Source organism: Pipistrellus kuhlii, unplaced genomic scaffold (assembly GCF_014108245.1).
Source record: "Pipistrellus kuhlii isolate mPipKuh1 unplaced genomic scaffold, mPipKuh1.p scaffold_m20_p_13, whole genome shotgun sequence".
Taxonomy (NCBI): Eukaryota; Metazoa; Chordata; class Mammalia; order Chiroptera; family Vespertilionidae; genus Pipistrellus; species Pipistrellus kuhlii.
The window spans coordinates 31,300,969-31,320,299 of record NW_023425438.1 but is presented as its reverse complement, the minus strand read 5'-3'; the positions used below and the strand labels follow the sequence as shown (position 1 = coordinate 31,320,299).

General features: G+C 41.7%; 1 protein-coding gene across 6 annotated transcripts in view; it reads left to right on the top strand.

The window, feature by feature from the left end:
* The first annotated feature begins 2,363 nt into the window (after positions 1-2,363).
* VPS54 (VPS54 subunit of GARP complex) overlaps positions 2,364-19,331 on the top strand; it is an 87,078-nt gene continuing 70,110 nt past the window's right edge. For 2 of the 6 annotated variants that reach the window (XR_006741430.1, XM_036435496.2), the window contains exon 1: positions 2,365-2,973. The gene's annotated coding sequence lies outside the window, so the exon portion shown is untranslated. Of the gene's footprint in view, positions 2,974-6,835; positions 6,945-12,204; positions 12,339-19,331 lie in introns of all 6 variants that reach the window. The other 4 variants (XM_045580804.1, XM_045580803.1, XM_045580805.1 and 1 more) reach the window with 4 other exon arrangements.

Below are 19,331 nucleotides of genomic sequence, written 5' to 3'. Positions count from 1 at the left end.
TCAGAGAGGAAGGGAGAGGGAGAGTCAGAAACATCACTGATGAGAATCATTGGTCGCTACCTCCTGCCCTCTCTCTCCTGGGCATCATATGTCCTGCCTGGGAATCAAATCATGACCTCCTGGTTCATGGGTCAACACTTAACCACCAAGCCACATCAGTTGGGCAGAAATCTATATAATTTTATTAATGTCACCCCAATAAATTCAATAAACAGGAAAACAAGCAAGCAAGCAAACAAACAGTTTTTGAAAGGCCAAGCCAACAGGGCTGTATTTTTTTTTTTTAATTCTCAACTGAAGATATGTGGATATGTGTTTATTTATTTTAGAGAGAAAGGGGGAGAGAGAGGAAAAAAAAAAAAAAAAAAAAAGAAAAAGACATCCCAGTTAGAGACTGAACCAGAAATTTAGGTATGTGCACTGACCAGGAATGGGAACCCATGACCTCTTGATGCATTGGATAATGCTCCAACCAATTGAGCCACTGGCCAGGGCCAAACTACCAGGTTTTAAGGCAGCATTTCAATGGTTGTTGATTTTGTGATGCAGGTTCAAAATATGGGAACTTGCTAAATCCATTTCTTAATATAATCTATGAACTAATTCTAGACTTAAGGTGAAATTATTTTCCTCTTTGGCCTTAGGTGTAATTTGACGAATCTTTCCTTAATATTTTCATAATATAAACTCATCTGTTTTTTTTAAATGAGATCAGGGCCTTAGATAGATTTCTTTATTATTTTATGGTTAAATTTATTTCATATTGGGAATTGATAATCTCACTCTCCTGATTACAAAATTCTGGCCAGGTAGCTTAGCTGGTTTGAGCAGTCTCCCAATAGGCAATGTTTTGGGTTTGATTCTGGTTAGGGCACATATAAGAACCAACCAATGAGTGCTCAGGTAAGTGGAACAACCAGTGGATGTTTCTTTCTCTCTCTCCTTCTTCCTCTCCCTCCCTCCCTTCCTCTCTAAAATCAACACATAAAAATTGTGGAGAATTGAATTTAGAAAAAAAAAAAATAATGTAAGGATTATCTTTCAATGAACTTTGTTTCTTCCTTCTCTTGTCCTTCCCTTCCCCCAACTTTAGCTCTTTTGTGGGAAACATATTTGTTGTTTGCAGTTTTCAAAGTGACTTCTTAGAAGTGAAACTTGTATGAACTTTTTTTTTTCAATTACCAACTGTAAGTTACATTTTCACTTTTGATTTGTAAAAACATACTGTCTTATAAAGGCACAAAACTTTAATATTTTTAGACAAAGAAATAGTTTCAAAATTGAGAGAAATCGTCCTAAAATCAAGTACTCAAATGAATGAGGGCATTTTTTTTTCTCTCTTTTTAAAAATATTCAAAGACATTCCCTTTCTTGCAGATTGGCTTTTATTAGATTGGCTCAGTGGTTGAGTGTGGACCTTTGAATCAGGAGATCATGGGTTCAATTCCAGGGCACACGCCTGGGGTTGCAGGCTCCATCCTCAATGTTTGTGCGGGTGAGGGGTGGAGTGGGGAGGGGGGTGCAGGAGTCAGCCAATCAATGATTTTCTTACATCCTTGATGTTTCTCTCTCCAGTCCTTTCTGAAATCAATAAAAATATACTTAAAAAATTGAGCCCTGGCTGGTTTTGCTCAGTGGATAGAACATTGGCCTGTGGACTGAAGGGTCCTGGTTGGATTCTGGTGAAGGGCACATGCCCAGGTTGTGGGCTGATCCCCAGTGTGGGGCATGCAGGAGAATCAATGATTCTTTCTCCATTGATGTTTCTATCTCTCTCCCCCTCTCCCTTTCTCTCTGAAATCAATAAAAATATATATTTTTTGAAAAGAGATTGAAAGCCCTCTGAAACCAAGCTGAATTGGATTTTCAGCTGTTAATCACCATGAGGAGGTAAGAATAATATACACACTTAGGGAATAACTGATTTTCAGTGCCAGAGAAGTGTGCTAGGCGACTGGGAGGGAGGCCTGAACTAGATAGAGGGAAAGGAAGACTTGGTGAGGGAGCCCCCCTCATCCCTCCCCCACACCCCCCCCCCAGGCAGTGTTCAGGGTCCAGCGGGTGGTTGGGGAAGGAGTGACCTTTAACCTTTCCAAGGATATTTATTAGGGAAACTCAGAACAGCGTTCACGTGGAGGGGGTGAGAGGGGGACTATTGTGGAAATAAAATATACTTGACTGGGTCCCGGGTGATGTTGGGACTATTGGGGTCGGTGGGTGTGGGGCATGGGCGAGGGCTCAGCCCCAGGTTGCTCCTGAGAACGGCTCCGGGCGGGAGGGTCGTGGCGGGGAAACGACGGGTTCAGTGCGGGTTTCTGTCCTCTCCGCGCGCAGGGCTATGCGGGGGGGCGCAGGGGAGCCGCGCGGGGGTTCCCCGCCCGGGGGCCCCGGGCCGCGTCCGCGCCGCCGCCGAGGCCTCTCGGGAGGCGGCGAGCTCCCCGGCCCGGCCGCGGCCCTCCCGCCCCGGCGGCGCCGCGCGGTGGATTGTGGGCCGGGGGCTGCGGCGGCCTCCGGCGCGGGCTCCGCGGGCCGAGCCGGGCCGAGCGGGGCGCGGGGAGCGGGGCGGCCGGGAGCCGGGGGCAGACGCGCGGACGGCGGCGGCCCCTCCGGCGGCCGGGGATGTGGGAGAGGCGGCGGCAGCAGCGGCGGAGGCGGCGCTGCGGACCCGGGGGAGACTGCTGGCTGACAGGACAGCCGGGAGAGACGTGAGGGAGCCGCCGCGGCCGCCTCTCCTCCCGCGAGCGGCGTTGGGCGCCGGAGGGCGGCCCTGCGCTCCCCCGGCGGACGGGCCAGCCGGCGCGGGGCAGCGGCGGGAAGCCGGGCTCGGGCGCTCCGGGCTCCGGGCGCTCCGGGCTCCGGGCGCTCCGGGCTCCGGGCGGCGGCGGCGCCCACGGAGCTGCAGTCGGCGCGGCGAGGGCTGGCGGCGGCGGCGATGCACTAGGCCGCGCTCGGGGCGTCTGCCCGGGACCGCAGGTAGGTGTCGCCGGCCCCGCTCGGCCCCGGCGCTCGCGGCCCACCCTCCCCGCGACCTCCTCCGGGGAGAGGGACCCAGACCCCACCCCCTCCGTCTCCTCCCCGGCTCCCGGCCCGCTGGGAGCTCCCTTCTCCGCCTGGGATCCGGCCGGCAGCCGGGCTCCCCTCCGGCCCCGGCGGCGGCCTCACCCTCCGGGCTCCGGGCTCCGGGCTCCGGGCTCCGGGCTCCGGGCTCCGGCACTTCCGCCGCCCTCCCCGCAGGCTGCCCCCAAACTTTCTTTGTACAGCCGGGCCCCTGGCCCCCCTTTGGATACTACACTGGAATAATTTAAATTTAAAAAAAATCGTTTTTCTTCCGGGAGAAGGCTAACCCAAAGGATAACTGAATGCTTTGCAGTTGGACCGTTTCACTCGCAGTATTTTGTTCAATAATTCATGTTCTTCTTCAGTTCTGCTGCTTTCCCTGCGCTGTTCTGATGCACAGGCAGGCCTTCCCCGCCGCCGAGAGGGAACACTGGGCTGCCCATGATCACTGCCCTCTTGGCCTGTCCAGGTGCTGAGTTCAGGATGGTATATTTAGAGTTTTGGCCCAGCCAGGTTGCATTAAAAAAAAAAAATTCCCCTTTAACCAGCTTTATTAATAATAATAATAATAATAATAATAATTTATTTATTGAGGCTTTCCTTTCGAAGAGTTAAAATATTTGGAGTGTGTGTGTGTGTGTGTGTGTGTGTGTTTTTAATTGGCTCTATTTCTGATTTGTCAAACCCCAGGGCAATCTTCCTAGTAAATGTTTTACTACAAGGCAAGTGGTGACATGATGGTAGGCTGAGAAGGGTGTTCCTGTGAAAATGGAAGGTTTTGATGGACATTCAGGTTGACTTTATGGAGAGTTCTAATTGAAAAAGTACTTGAGAGCCTTGATCATTTATTTCTAAGCATTTATGATAGAACAGAAAGAAAGAACAATGGGGTTTTGCGTGTTTGACTATTCCTATAGTAGTAGTGGAGTCCCGGTTTTGGACCAGTAGGTATTGATGGTTCATTGTGATCATCATTGTTCATAATAAGTTTGGGTAAAAAGATATCAATATGTGCAAATTTGGGGTAGTTGGTAGTTATGGGTTTGGAGATTAGATGTTTGCAATTTAATGTGATTTGGCTAGTTTTAAATTATGTTCTGGAAACTTCAGAATTGTTACATTACCAGGACAGACTTTATATATATATATATATATATATATATATATATATATATATATATGTATATATATACACACATACATATATATATAAATATATATATATATATATTTGAATGGTTTTCTTTATAAAGAATGTATCACAACAAAACTATAGCCTGTTCATGTTCCCTTGTTGTTGACCATGTTAATATATTTTGTATTGTTACTTTAGCATTTAGCTTTCTGAAATGTTTTTTATTGCTTTCAAATCATCCAAAGTTTACTAGGAAAATATTAATTTGCATATATTGATTTTCTAGAAAAGTTAAAATTTATTTCTGAATAGGTATTACATTTTAATAATTTCAGAATTAAAATAAAATCTTAAAACTCATGAAATGGCCAAGTTTGCACAGTTTGTCCTTAATCACATTTTTTCTATCAATTAAAATTGACAAACTAATTTTTCCTGCTTTTAGATTTTTTACAAAGTTGTACAACTATCACTCTAATCAATTCTAGAACATTATTTCACCCCAAAAAGAAAACTCATCATTAGCAGTTACTCCCCATTCTCCCCACACCACCCCAGACCTAAGCAACTGCTGATCTACTTTTCATCTCAGTATTTGCCTCCGTGGTTCATTCATACTAGTATAAATGGTATCAGTTCATAGCTTGAGAAGTTTTTGTTTTAAACTTCATATGTTTAAAATATTTGAGTCAGAATAAGCAACTGGTCACTGTTACTAAGCGATGCTTTAAACAACTGACATACTTTTTGGTTATATTCAGCATGGATTAATATACATATGGAGAAAGAAAAAAGCATGAATGGCTTTAGTGACCATAAGAGGTGGTCTGTCAGCTGGAAGTCAATAAAACCTGAGAGTATTAGGATATTAAGAAAGGAAAAATACCTTAAAGGTCATCAGCTTATTTCCTGCTTGCTTCACAAACAGATGGCAAGAAATCTGAAGAGTGGAAGCTTGAATCTCTTGGATGCATGGTTCAAGAACCACAATGTGGTCATGAAGGGCAAGAAATAGGGATTTGTAAGTTAGAATTGTTTAGGTTCTCTTGTATATGTATGCATTCATGCGTGCATGTATGTACTGTATTTGACATTTTACTAGCAGAGGAAGGAGAGAACTGGACATTTTACTAGCAGAGGGAGGACTAATGTATATACATAGATGAAATCCATGTTACAAAATTCTCTACAAATGCTTTACTCTAAAGAGGCAGGCATATATATTATTTAAGTATCTTCTTGAACTTTTTTAAAAAAAAATTATAATTAAAATCAAAATTTAAAAACAAAATTATAATTAACAGGGCTGATTGAAGACCTCCTTTTTCAAAGATCCAGGGCCCTAACATCTAAGTCTAGTTCTCAAGCAGGAGTGATTTTGCCTTCAAGGGACATTTGGCAGTGTCTGGAAACATTTTTTATTATCACAACTGAAGGTGGGTGCTATTGGCAGCCAGCCAAGAAATGTTGAACAGGGCATTGAAGAGGACATTGAACAGGACATATCTTACCTTACCCACACAACAAAGAATTATCTGACCCAAAATGTCAGTAGTATTGTTCTAAACTGTGGTTTGTATGATTCTGGTAAGGGCCTGAGCTGGTGATAAAATGCTCTGGACACTGATTGGTGGATCAGATTAACCTTTTAGGTTCTCTAGCAACTTTCTTTGAAGGGGGGGAGGCAGTTGAGACAAAAGTAAAAGGAAATCTATGACTCAACACAGATACTCTTTTTAAAAAATTTAAATCTTTATTATTGAAATTATTACATATATCCCCCATTTTCCTTCATGGACCCCTTCTAGCCCACCCCCTCTGCTGCCCCATATTGTCTGTATTGCATATATGCATACAAGTTCTTTGGTTGACCTCTTCCTCCCCCATCCACCTGATCTCACCCACCCACCTCCACCTTCCCTCTGAGATTCCACAGTCTATATTCCATGCTTCTACTAGTATGTCTCTGGATCTATTTTGTTCATTAGATTCCACATATAAGTGAGATCATGTGATATTTGTCTTTCTCTCAATGAAGGTATTCTTTAGTCTGTTTTGTTGTCTTCAAACCTGAAGAAATTTTTATTTATTTATTGAATTTATTGGGGTGACATTAGTTAATAAAATTATATTTTATTAACCCTCTATCCCTTGCCCTTCCTCTCTGTATAAAATCAATAAAATACATATTAAAAAAAAAGAAACTCTTTAATATAGGGACAAACTGATTTCCTAAGATTATCACTGTTATAAAACAGTATAAACTGATTCAGCTGTACAATTCTATAATACATCACCTATATATTATACTGTGTATTCACCACCCCAAGTCAAGTCTCCTTCCATCACCATTTATTCCCGCTATACCCTCTTCTACCTCCTCTGTGAAGAAAAAAATTTCCCCCCAGAAATGGCAGCTCTATTTTATTGTAAATTTGAACTATTATGTTTTGAATTGTTGGTTACTGGAGTATAAGTTTTTGTTAACATTGGAAATAAACATAGTATAGTAGTAGTTTATCTAGAAGTGATTCTTTTTCATGGTAGCATCAAATGCCAATAAAAAGAGAAGTAGGCTGTTTTAAAATTAATGTCCAAAATATTGCAAAGTTTATACATAAATCTCATCTTTTTTTCTTATAGGCCTCAGTTTGGGCTCTTAATTTGTTTTTATCAGCTCAATTTGGCGGTGAAAGAAGAAAAGATTGACAGTTGGGATAACTTTTGCTATGTATCTGCTTTATGACCTTAGGTGAATTATTCATTCTTTCTGAGCCTCAATTTTCTCATCAATAAAATAGGAATAATGATAATTCCTGCATTATAAAGTTATTGTGAGACATGAATGAGATAATGAGCTTTAAGGTGCTATGTCAGCTATAAAACACCTGTGTGTAAGAGTTAGTTACTATACCTGAAACTATTGTTATATCAATTATATCTCAATTTAAAAAAGTTAGTTACTTGTTTCAGAAGAATCAAAATAGAAAGGCATAGAGAAGGTGCCAAAGGCAGGAATAATATAGATAGTAAGGTAGAGGACAGTGACTGCTAGCAGCCTTTCTAAGGAGAAGAGAGAAATTCTAAAAATATATTGATAACAAACTAGCAAAAGAACTTGTATTATTACCACAATTAGAAGCTCTTGCCCTAACCTGTTAGACTCAGTGGATAGAGTATTGGCCTGAGGACTGAAGGGTCCCAGGTTTGATTCCAGTCAAGGGCATGTACCTTGCTTGCGGGCACATCCCCAGTAGGGGGTGTGCAGGAGGCAGCTGATTGATGTTTCTCCCTCATTGATGTTTAACCCTCTATCCCTTGCCCTTCCTCTCTGTATAAAATCAATAAAATACATATTAAAAAAAAAGAAACTCTTTAATATAGGGACAAACTGATTTCCTAAGATTATCACTGTTATAAAACAGTATAAACTGATTATTATAATGGTGAAATTAAGTTATCAAGAAAAGGTTACCTTGTTTTCAAAATATGCTATTTGAAAATATAATATTTCGCAATTAAATTTTGCAGAAGTTATTTGTACAAAAATATTTAAACTTTTTTTCTGAGAGTAAGCTACAGTTATCTGGATTAATTTCCTTGTTGGGAATAATTATTACTGTCTTCATTTGCCATTCATGCCTTCCTTTAGATCTGAAGGGTTTTTTTCTTTTCTATCATTGGTAAGTGCTCTTCAAATATGAAGATTTGCCTGAACCAACAAGAGTTTTTTTTAAGCCCATATACTATTTGTAAATTATATCTTTTTAGATTTGTTTCCTTTTCTGTTATTTTTCAACATCTTTTCACACAAAAAGGAATGCTTTTATTTTTCAACGTGTCCAGTGGTCCATAGTTTGTTCTGTAGCATTTAAAATTGAATTAACTAAAATACATGAAATGAATGGGGGGAAATCTAATTTCCTATAATTGTGTTACTTGGTCAACTCTCCTTCACAGTCGAAAGTAAGGCTGCAGGTAAGCAGAGTTGGAGCTTTTCAGTGAGATTTTTCTGGGGTAGTGAGAGAGTAGAATAGTTTGAGACAATATTCAGAATAAATCAAGTGGTGTACTTAAAATATGGTGGACTTGCTCTGGTCAGTGTTGCTCAGTTAGTTGGAGTGTCTTCTGTCCTTTATACTGGAAGGTCTTGGGTTTGATGCCTGGTCAGCTCACATACCTAGGTTGCTCGTTTGATCCCCATTGGGGCACCTGCTGCAGACAATCAAACCATGTTTTTTTGTTTGTTTGTTTTTTTCTCTCTCTATCTATCTCTACCTATATTTTTCTTCCCCTCTCCCTCTCTTTCCTCTTCTCTTCCTCCCTCTCTAAAATAAATAATAATAAATTTTAAAAAATATGGCGGACTTTAAGAATTGGATTATAGGAAGTAGGGGGCATTTTTTAGGGGAAAAAATGCCACTAATTTGGAGAATTTTATGTTCAAATAGTTGGCTTTTTGACTAAAAGGAAGTTTAGCGGATGGGTGTTTGTGTATGAATATTTTAGTGATGCATCGCATTTTATGAGGTTTTTTTTTTTCCTGTGGAGTATATAAAGTAAAATTTAGAAATAAAAATAATTATGTCAAGAAAGTTCACGCTGTGGTGTGTGTGTGTGGTTGTGTGTGTGTGTTTTCAAGTTGGCTAACCTGAAGGGTAGGTTGGGCTCAGTTTGTAAAGATTTTAGACTTGATATATACCACTATTAAAGAATACTTAAAGAGAGTGATCTAATCAGATATGAATTTTAGAAAGATGATTCTGAAGTTGAGATTAAGAACAAAGAAAGACTTTTGGTAGGAGACTCTCACAATAGTCTAATCCGCAAATAAAATTGTGAACTAGAGCAGTTGCAGTTGGAATGGAGAGCAAGTCATGAATTTGTAATGAATTTTGGAAGTAGAATCCAAAGGACAGTCCAAGTTGGTATAGAAATTGAAGATTGTAAAGATATTAGAGTCAAGAGGCTCTACAGTTTCCAGCGTGGTAAAGTACATAATTGGTGTTGCCATTAACTAGCCAGAGAAGGAGTAAATTATTGGCAGGTGGAAGAGAGGAGTAAAGATGATAGATGAGTTTAAATTTTGGATGTATTGAATTTTAGGTATCTGTGAGACTTGTAAGGGAAGATGCCCAGTAGGCTGTTATAGATTTGGGTGTGAGATACTGAAAACAGGTTAAAACTGCAGAAAGATCTGGAATCTATCTAGTTTTCTCCATCTTTCCTACCATTATCTAAGATTAGGCTACACTCACCTCTCAAATAGATTATTGCATGTTTGCTATCTGGTCTCTTCTAGTCTTAGACTTCTCTAATACTAGTACATACATTCTCTGTGCTATAATCAGTGATCTTTCTAAAAGGCGACTAAATTATTTGTGACTTTTATTCTCAAGATGAAATCCATATTCCTTATTATTTTAAACAAATTTATAAATTCATTTATTTTCTCAACTTATCTCTCCAGTTTAAAGACTCTCCGTAACTCCCTACCTTCCCCCAAATATTTATATAACTTTCTCAGAAATATTGACCTACTTGTAGTTTCTGGCAATAGGCTCTCTTCCCTCCAAGCCTTTTAACATAGTTTCCTATTGTTGGAATGTTTTCCTTGTCACGCTCTTCCTCCCTTCCATTTGTATGTCACATTTCTACTTATCTTTAGTTCTTGGAAAACTTTCATTGGTTTATTATTATTAAAAAAATTTTAAACCCACAGAAAGGTCAAAAGGATAGTAGAGTGAAGACCTCCACACACATTTTCCTTTTGTCAAATCTGAAAACAGAATGTTGATATCATGATGCTTCATCCTAAATATGTAAGTATGCATCTTCCTATTACTGTGGTTGTCTTACACAACCACAATACGATATGACATCTAAAAATAACAACAGTTGCTCAACAATATTGTTCAGCATAGAGTCCATACTTAAAATTTTCTCATTTGTCTCAAAATTCTTTATAGCTTCTCCCCTCCTCCCCTAATACAAGATTAAGTCAAGGATCTTCAGATATTCTAAACAAGTGCTCTATGAATGTTAAGTAACAAATGATGCTTTCAAGGAATTTTTTAAAAAATATTTTTTATTCATTTCAGAGAGGAAGGGAGAGAGAGAGAGAAACATAAATGATAAGAGGGAATCATTGATAGCTACCTCCTGCACGCCCCCTTCTGGGGGTCGAGCCTGTAACCTAGGTAGGTGCCCTGTAAATTGAACTGTGATCTCCTGGTTCAAAGGTCAGTGCTCAACCTCTGAGCCATGCCAGTTGGGCCAAGGAATTTCCTTTTAGAAAAAAAAACAAAACAAAAAGCTAGAAACTCATCTTCAGTGGGTCAGCAAGTGGTTTGGAAATATAAAATGTTAGCTTAACATTTAAAGTTAAGTAACTATAAAGTTCATTACTACTATAACCCCAAATCAACAATAAATTAGTATTTGAGTAATCACTGCTTGACATTACCTCTACACTCCTCCGCATTATTGGATCTCTTACTCCAGTTCAGCCTTACTATTGTAGCTTCCCTACTTAACTTAGCTTCCCTACTTAGATCCCATGGTCAATTATATCCCAACTAGTGGCCTGGTGCACGAATTCTTTTAAAGGAAATTAATTAGAAGAAATATTTTAATATCGCAATTCGCCCTTTCTCTATAATAGAAGTGTCAACCAAATTCACAATTGACAATGACAGAACGAAACACATGATTGTGATTGGCACCACTGAGAGCTTTATATGTATTTTGCATGTGCAAGTAAACTTGCTTAAGTAGACCTGCTTTCTGATTTAACTAAACTTTTTCCAGCTAGTGAAGTACTCCAACTTCTCTTTCAGGTAATTGTCAGCAACACAGCAGTAAATATCAACATGAAGCAAATTATTTTTGTAGATCACGCAGGGAGAACAAAGGGTAAAATATTTAACTACAGCAGTGTTTGACTATATTCTGTGCAGTGGGAAAACCTGAAGTCATTTTCAAGGTCCACCATTTCTTAATTCCTTTCAGTAAGGTCAGGTTTTTAAGCTTTCCAAATCTCCATTTTCAAGCTAATGAAAAGAAAAATAGGATTTCATCAAGTCTCCCTCTTATCCACTCTAGGAATTCTATGTGGATCAAATGAGATGAGGCATGGGAAAACACTTCACAGACATTTGGTTAAAGTGTAAAATGTTTCCACGTGGCTATAAAGCAAGTCATGTAACTGGGCTGGAGAAATTCCAAGGAGGCTAGTCCCTAGGGAGAGGAAGCCAGGCTTTGCTATGTGACATCACCCGGCGCCCACAGCCACTGTTTCTGGGTTGCACTGGGCTGTGGACCATATTTTGTGCCATGAGGTCTTGGCAGCGTTGGCTGTGATTTGGTGGGTTATCACTCCAGGATGGTGGTGGGCCTGTGTATCACTTGTGGGAAGCCGAGGGTTGCTTTGTGGGCACCAGGTCCATGATGCCATTTCTCTGTCACGGCAGCTCCTGAATTGAGCATCTGCCCTCTGGTAGTTAGTACACATCATAACGACTGATGGGACAGTCAGACACTTAGCATATTAGTCTTTTATATAGAGAGATAATCTCCCTTATATCTTCAATATAATCTCTTTGTTTTGTTCCTGGCTGCAGAACACTGCCAGAGAAAAACTATGTAAAACATGCAAATAATAATTTTGCAAGTTCCAATCTCAGATGAAGCTCAAGATTTATTCCTTTGCTAAGAAAACATATTAAAGTATACTGATAAATATGTATAGTGTCTCTTACTTGAAAAATGTTTTCCTAGCAGTTCCAGTTTTATAAAATTCTTTGTAACGAAAAAAATAGTCTTAAAAATTGGTATCACAATCAGATGTTAATTATCGCTACCTTTATTTTTAACATAAGATGAGTATAAATAATAATTTATTGCTGTGAATAATTATTATTGGATCAGTAATTGATCTGATAAAGAGAAAAAGAAGAATTGAATGTATGAGAGGCAGTAGTGAAATAACTGTTTTTTGTTTGTTTTGAGAGGCAGTGTAATGTAGAGACAGCGGCATGAAATTAAAATTAGAAGATCTAGTCCTTGACGGTTTGGCATAGTGGATGGAGCGACTGAAAAGTTGCAGGTTTGATTCTGGTCAAGGGCACACGTTCTTTGGTTGCAGGTAGGTTTCCTGGCCCTGGTCCGGGTGTGTGCAGGAGGCAACCAATCCATGTTTGTCTCTCACATTGATGTCTCCCCCCCCTCCTTCCACTCTCTAAAAATCAATGGAAAAATATCCTCAGGTGAGGATTAACCAAAATATTTAAAAAAAAAAAATCAGGAGATCTGAATGCAAATACCATCTTCACAGTTAACTAGTTAAATGATCTTTTAAAAATATTTTTATGATTTTAGAGAGGAAGGAAGAGGGAGAGATAGAAACATCAGTGATGAGAGGAATCATTGATCATTGCCTCCTACATACCTCCTGGGGATAGAGCCTGAAACCTAGTATGTGCCCTGACGGGGAATTGAATTGTGATCTCGGATTCATTGGTTGATGCTCAGCCACTGGGCTACACCAGCTGGGCTTAAATGGTCTTGAAACTGATACTTTTGAACCTGTATATTTATCCACACAATGAGGATCATGGATTCATTCATTCACTATTCATTTAGAAATGTGTTTCTTGCTATGTTGTTAGGAAGACCAACAAAATAATTTGAATGGAATCAAGCAATTATGAACTGTATAGTATTTAGTCAAATTAATGATGATATATAGGTAATTCTTCTTACTGTATTAACATTGGTTACTTCTCCCCTGCTGCCTTTACTTCTTTAATTTGTAATATATTTTCAATGAACTCTTTGATCTTAGGGCAGCACGGAAACTTTAGAACTAGTAGTGGGAGTGAGGAAATCCAGGTTTGTTCAAATTCCAGCTGATTCCCCCCCACTCCCTTAAGGGCAGTTAGGCAGAGGAGTAAGGGTGGAAGGCAACTTTTCTGGATTAGCTTGTTTGTTTTCTCTCTGTTGCCTTGACAAAGTTCTGTCTTTCTTGAGGTGGGGCATAGTCTAAAGTGCCTCATAGTTGCTGGGTGTGATTAGTCTCTTTTTCTCTGCCTCCATCCCTTCCCCCAATCCCACCCCATTCCCATGTGTATCTACTTTTCCTCTTCCTCATCTTTCTCTACCTCTTTTCTTTGTTCCTTTTTAATCTCATACTTTGGTTGGTTTCTTGCTGTTTACCTACAAATATGCTCAGGTTTCCCATGGCCTAAAATATTCTTGCTCAACTGTTTCTTTTTTTTCACCATCAAAGAGATGCTGATCTTGTTGCTTTTATTACTTCATCTCTTACTTAATCTCTTGTGCTATGGCTTCTGTCCCAACCACTGTCCTAAATTTATTCTAACCCAGTATCCTTTTTGAAGTTAGTAATTTCCTTGATCTTGCTCTCTCTGCAGCATGTTGACACTACTGTTCACCCTTTTCTCTAGACACTTTTTCTTTGGCTCTTGTAAGGATTTCTGATAGCTTTCTTCCTTTCCTTTTGCCCACCCCCTGCTCTGAGCTCTCATTAGCCAAACTTTCTCCCTTTGTAATATTACTTTCCTGTGACTAGAGTTATTTACTCTATGTCATTGGATAGAAGCAGGGTTCTGTTCATGACAAGAAATATTTTTTCCCTAAAGCAATATAGTTGTTTTATAGCAATAATCTGCTTTTGAAATGTTCAATTCTCTATTATTGAAGGCTTTCAGGTGAAGGCAGAGAGACCCCTTGAAAAAGGATTCATATATTAGGTAGAAAGTTGAGCCATCCAACTCAGAAATTGTAATTTTTATCTCATCCACTCCCAAGGTAAAAGATAAAAATTGTAATTTTTATCTCATCAACTTTGGCCTTCATCTAAATATCTTCCAAAGCATTATCTCCAAACTTTCTATCTCCTCATCCCTCTTTTCTCCCACAAGTACAGTTTGTGTTATCAGAATAGCTTCTGTTCTAGGCCACCATGCTCTCTAGTTTTATCATCATTTTCCAGGACTTTTTTTCTTTCCTTTAGCGAGCATGGATTTGAGGTCCTCTATTCTATGCTTGGTTACTTTTCTGATATTAAATTATATCTGCCCATATTCATTTGCTCTCTCTCCCCAAACTAGGGTCACTCAAGCAAAGGACACCAAAGGGAAGGCTCAGGATCCTAAAGTTGAAATTGTTTTAAAACTTAAAAAAAAAAAAGTCTTTATGGTTGAGAGTATTACAGATGTCCCCGTTCCCCTCCACCCTCATTTTCCTCTCCACCTGGTTCCTGCCCCTGCGCCAGAGCTTTACCACCCTATTGTCTGTGTCCGTAAGTGATGCATATTCTATATAAAAAGAGCTAATGTGCTAATGGTCGTGATGCTCTCATGCCATAATGACCATTCAGCAAGAGGCTGCATGCACGGTAGGGTGGAGCCACCGAGTTGCTCCTGAGATGGGGCAGAAATGGGAGGTGGGACCATCCTGTGGCAAGGAAGGCAGGGTGAGAGCCCATAGCGTCCCTCTCACCAATCCTTCACCACCCACTGCTCACCCTCTGCGCACCCGCTGCCCACCTGCCAGGGGAAAGAGCACACCGTGAGTGCCAGCAGGAAGCGGCGCTCAAACCTCCGCAGCGGGTGGGAGGCTTCCATGCTCTCCTCCAACGCCATGATGGGGCAGAGCTACCATGTTGCTCCAGAGATGGGACAGAAGCGGGAGGCTCCTGGAGGAAGCGGGACCAGCCCAAGGTGACTCCCAGGACCAAGGGCGGGCTTGGATCAGCCAGAGAAGGCCAGAGGGATTAGGAGCAGGGCCAGGCGTGCTTGAGCTCTGGGTGGAGAGATAAGGGTGTCTAGGCAGGGAAGCAGGTGGGTGGGCAGGGTGAATGTGGGTGGGGGAGGTTGCACAATTTCGTGTGCCGGGTCACTAGTACGGATATAAGATCTTTGGTTAACCTCTTCCCTCCCCTAGCTCCCCATTTCCCTCTGAGATTTGCCAGTCTGTTCCGTGTTTCCATGCTTCTGATTCTGTTTTATTTACTAGTTTACTACTATTTTGTTCATTTTCTTGTTTTATTTTGATTTTGATTTTTTAGATTCAGTTGTTGCTAGATATGTATTTATTGCCATTTTATTAATATTTTTTATCCTTCTTCCTCTTAAAGAATACCCTTCAACATTTTATATAATTCTGGTTTAATAGTGATGAACTCCCTTAGCTTTTTCTTGTTTGTAAAGCTCTTTATCTAACCTTCAATTCTAAATGATACCGTGTTTCCACAAAAATAAGACATCCTCCGAAAATAAGACCTAGTGCATGGAAAGATAAGACATCCCCTGAAAATAAGATCTAGTGCAACTTTGGGAGAAAAAATTAATATAAGACACTGTCTTATTTTCGGGGAAACAAGGTAGTTTTGCTGGGTAATCTTTTTCTTTTTTTTTTTTTAATATATTTTGTTGATTTTTTACAGAGAAGAAAGGATAGGGAGAGAAAGCTAGAAACATTGATGAGAGAAAAACATCAATCATCTGCTTCCTGCATACCCCCTACTGGGAATGTGCCCACAACCAAGGCACATGCCCCTGACCGGAATCGAACCTGGGACCCTTCAGTCTGCAGGCTTTGAAGCTCTTATCTACTGAGCCAAACTTGTTAGGGCTACTGGGTAATCTTGGTTGTAGATCCTTGCTGTTCATCACTTTGAATATTTCTTGGTACTCCCTTCTGGCCTGCAAAGTTTCTGTTGAGAAATTAGCTGACAGTCATTTGGGTGCTTTCTTTTAGGTAACTAACAGCTTTTCTCTTGCTGCTTTTAAGATTCTCTCTTTGTCTTTAACCTTTGGCATTTCTTTTTTTATTGTTGAAAGTTTTAAATACGTCTCCTTTTTCCCTGATTGACACCACCCCCCCCACCCCCCCCCCCCGCCACACACACACACCCTTTGGCATTTTCATTATGATGTGTATTGATGTAGACCTTTTTGGGTTCCTCTTGTTTAAGATTCTCTGCACTTCCTGGGCTTGTAAGTATATTTCTTTACCCAGTAGGGGAAGTTTTGTGCCATTATTTCTTCAAATAGGTTTTTGGTATCTTGCTCTCTGTTCTCTTTCTGGCACCCTCATAATATGAATGTTGGTACACTTGAAGTTGTCCTAGAGGCTTCTTTATCTTCATATTTTTGGATTCTTTTTTCTTTTTGTTCTCTTCTGATTGGGTGTTTTTTGTTTCCTCATATTTCAAATCATTGATTTGATTCTTGGAATCCTCTACTGTTGAATCCTTATATATTATTCTTCATTTCAGTTAGTGTAAGCTTACTTCTCATTGGTTCTTTTTCATGCCTTTGACATTCTCATTAAGATCTTTGAAAGTCTCACTAAGTCCTTGAAGCTCTTATGAAGACCTTCAGTAACCTTATAACTGTGGTTTTGAACTTTGTATCCAGTAGTTTACTTGCCTTCATTTCTTTTATTTGTAACATGTTTCTTTTTCTCCACATTTGACTGCTTCCCTGTATTTGTATTGGTGGATCTGCTAAGTCTCCTGGAATTAGTAGAGTGGCCTTGTGTAGTAGGTGTCCTAAAGGGCCCAGTGGCTCAGCCTCCCTAGTCATATGAGCTGGGCACTCTTTGTGGGCTGTGTGCACAGTCTTATAGTTGAGCCTTGATTGCTGTTAGCTCACTGGGATGAATTGACCTCTAGGCCAATTGGCTCGTTGGACCAGCTGTGACTACAGTGGGAGAACTGCTGTGCAGGAGATACCCTATGGAGCAGGACTTGCTTCAGTGGGGCTTTGGTGCTCACCGAATCTGCCCCTTGAGTGTGTTGCTTGTGGATGTGAAGAGTTGTAATCTGGTATGGTCTGAAGCTGTTCACTGGATGCACTGGCTCTAGGGCCTCCAGAGAGGTGCAAAGCCAGCCATTGCCTGGAGCCACCCAAAGGAACTACAGAGAGATCTGCAGATGGCTGCTATTTGTATTGGGTGTGGAAGTGCCCAGGCAAGGGCTGTGAAGCAAGGGAGGCTTGTACTGTTGTCAGGTCTTGAGCCTTTTATTGATAGGTTTGGGGCACACTAACACCAGCTGCAGCTTGTCTGAGAGATTTTAGCAAAATCTGAAGCCTAAGCAAGGACAGGCCATTAATATGGAAAAGCTGCTGCAAAGAGCTTGGGTGGGACTACAAATTGGATGGGATGTAGTCTCGGAATCACCAGGGTGAAACAAACTGTGTGAGCCAGGCTGATGGACACTCAGATATGGCTGCCAGTTAGGCCTGTGACAGGGGAGGTTCCAGCACTGAAACCATGACCCCTGTGAGCACCCCTGTCTGGGACAAAGCTGCCCCCGAGTTAGTGTCCTGATGCCAGACATTCCAGTTTCTCCTTGTATGTGTCTGGGTCCCCCAAAGCTGCCTGGCATTGGAGCTCAGAGCGATCAAGGCCAAGTAATTTCAAGTGCTATCTATTAAGGGGAACTACTAGGTCTACAGCAGCCTGCATGTCACTCAGCCACAATTCATGCTGGTTTTTACAGCCTGAAGTTATGGGGACTTCTCTTCCCTATAACTGGGGGGTCTGGTGTGGGGATGGACCCCCTGCTTCTTATAGGAGGCCTTGGAGATATCCCTCCTGATTAAAAAAATGGCACATGTGGATGTCTGACCAGCCCACTCTGAGCCACCTCCCCTCCTACCAGTTTCAGTGTGCTTTCTTATTCTCTAGTTGTAAGACTTTCATTCAGCCAGCTTTCAGGTGGTTCTGAATGATGGTTGTACTGTATTTTAGTTGTAATTTTGATGTGGTGGTGGGAGGCAGCAAATACCAGTGTTTACCTATAGCACCATCTTTGTTCTTTTTTAAAAGTTTGGCATAGTCCTAATGTTAATGCTTAAGATGTTGTTTTTTTTAAAAAAATATATATTTTATTGATTTTTTTACAGAGAGGAAGAGAGAGGGATAGAGAGTTAGAAACATTGATGAGAGAGAAACATCGACCAGCTGCCTCTTGCACACCCTCTAATGGGGGTGTGCCCGCAACCAGGGTACATGCCCTTGACCAGAATCGAACCTGGGACCATTGAGTCTGCAGGCCGATGCTCTATCCACTGAGCCAAACTTAAGCGGTTTCAGCAATGCTTAAGATGTTTAATAATAAGAAACTAGAGGCCTGGTGCGTGAAATTCATGCACGAGGGATGTGTGTCCCTCAGCCCAGCCTGCATCCTCTCTAATCTGGGACCCCTCGAGGGATGTTGAGGGATGTCCAGGGATTGGGTGTAAATGAGCAGTCAGACATTCTTCTCACAATCCAGGACTGCTGGCTCCCAACCACTTGCCTGCCTACCTGCCAGATTGCCCCTAACCGCTTATACCTGCCAGCCTGATCACCCCCTAAGCACTCCCCTACCAGCCTGATCAATGCCTAACTGCTCCCCTGCTGGCCTTATTGCCCCTAACTGCCCTCCCCTGCTGACCTGGTCACCCCTAACTGCACTCCTCTGCTGGCCTGGTCACCCCTAATTGCCTTCCACTGCTGGCCTGGTCGTCCCCAACTTTCCTCCCCTTCAGGTCTGGTCACCCCTAATTGCACTCCCATGCCAGCCTGGTTGCCCCCAACTGCCCTCCCCTGCATGCCTGGTCCCCCCCAAATGTCCTCCCCTGCCAACCCATTCATTCCTAACTGCCCTCCCCTGCAGGCCTTGTTGCCCCCAACTGCTCTCCCCTACAGGGCTCGTTGTCCCCAGGAGCCCTCCCCTACAGGCCTGGTTTCCCACCCCACCCCCCTGCAGACCTGGATCCCCCCAACTGTCCTCCCCTGCAGGCCTGGTCCCCCACCCCCCAACTGCCCTCCGTGCAGGCCTGTTCCCCCACAACTGTCTTCCTCTGCCAGCCTGGTCACCCCTAACTGCCCTCCCCTGCAGGCCTGATCTCCTCCAACTGCTCTCCCTTGCAGACTTGGTCCCTCCAACTGCCCTCCCCTACTCCTCCCCTGCCGGCTATCTTGTGGCAACCATATTCTGTCCACATGGGTGCAGCCATCTCTTACCACATGGGGGTGGCCATCTTGTGTGTTGGAGTGCTGGTCAATTTGCATATTACTCGTTTATTAGATAGTATTATAGTAATTGCAATGATTTATT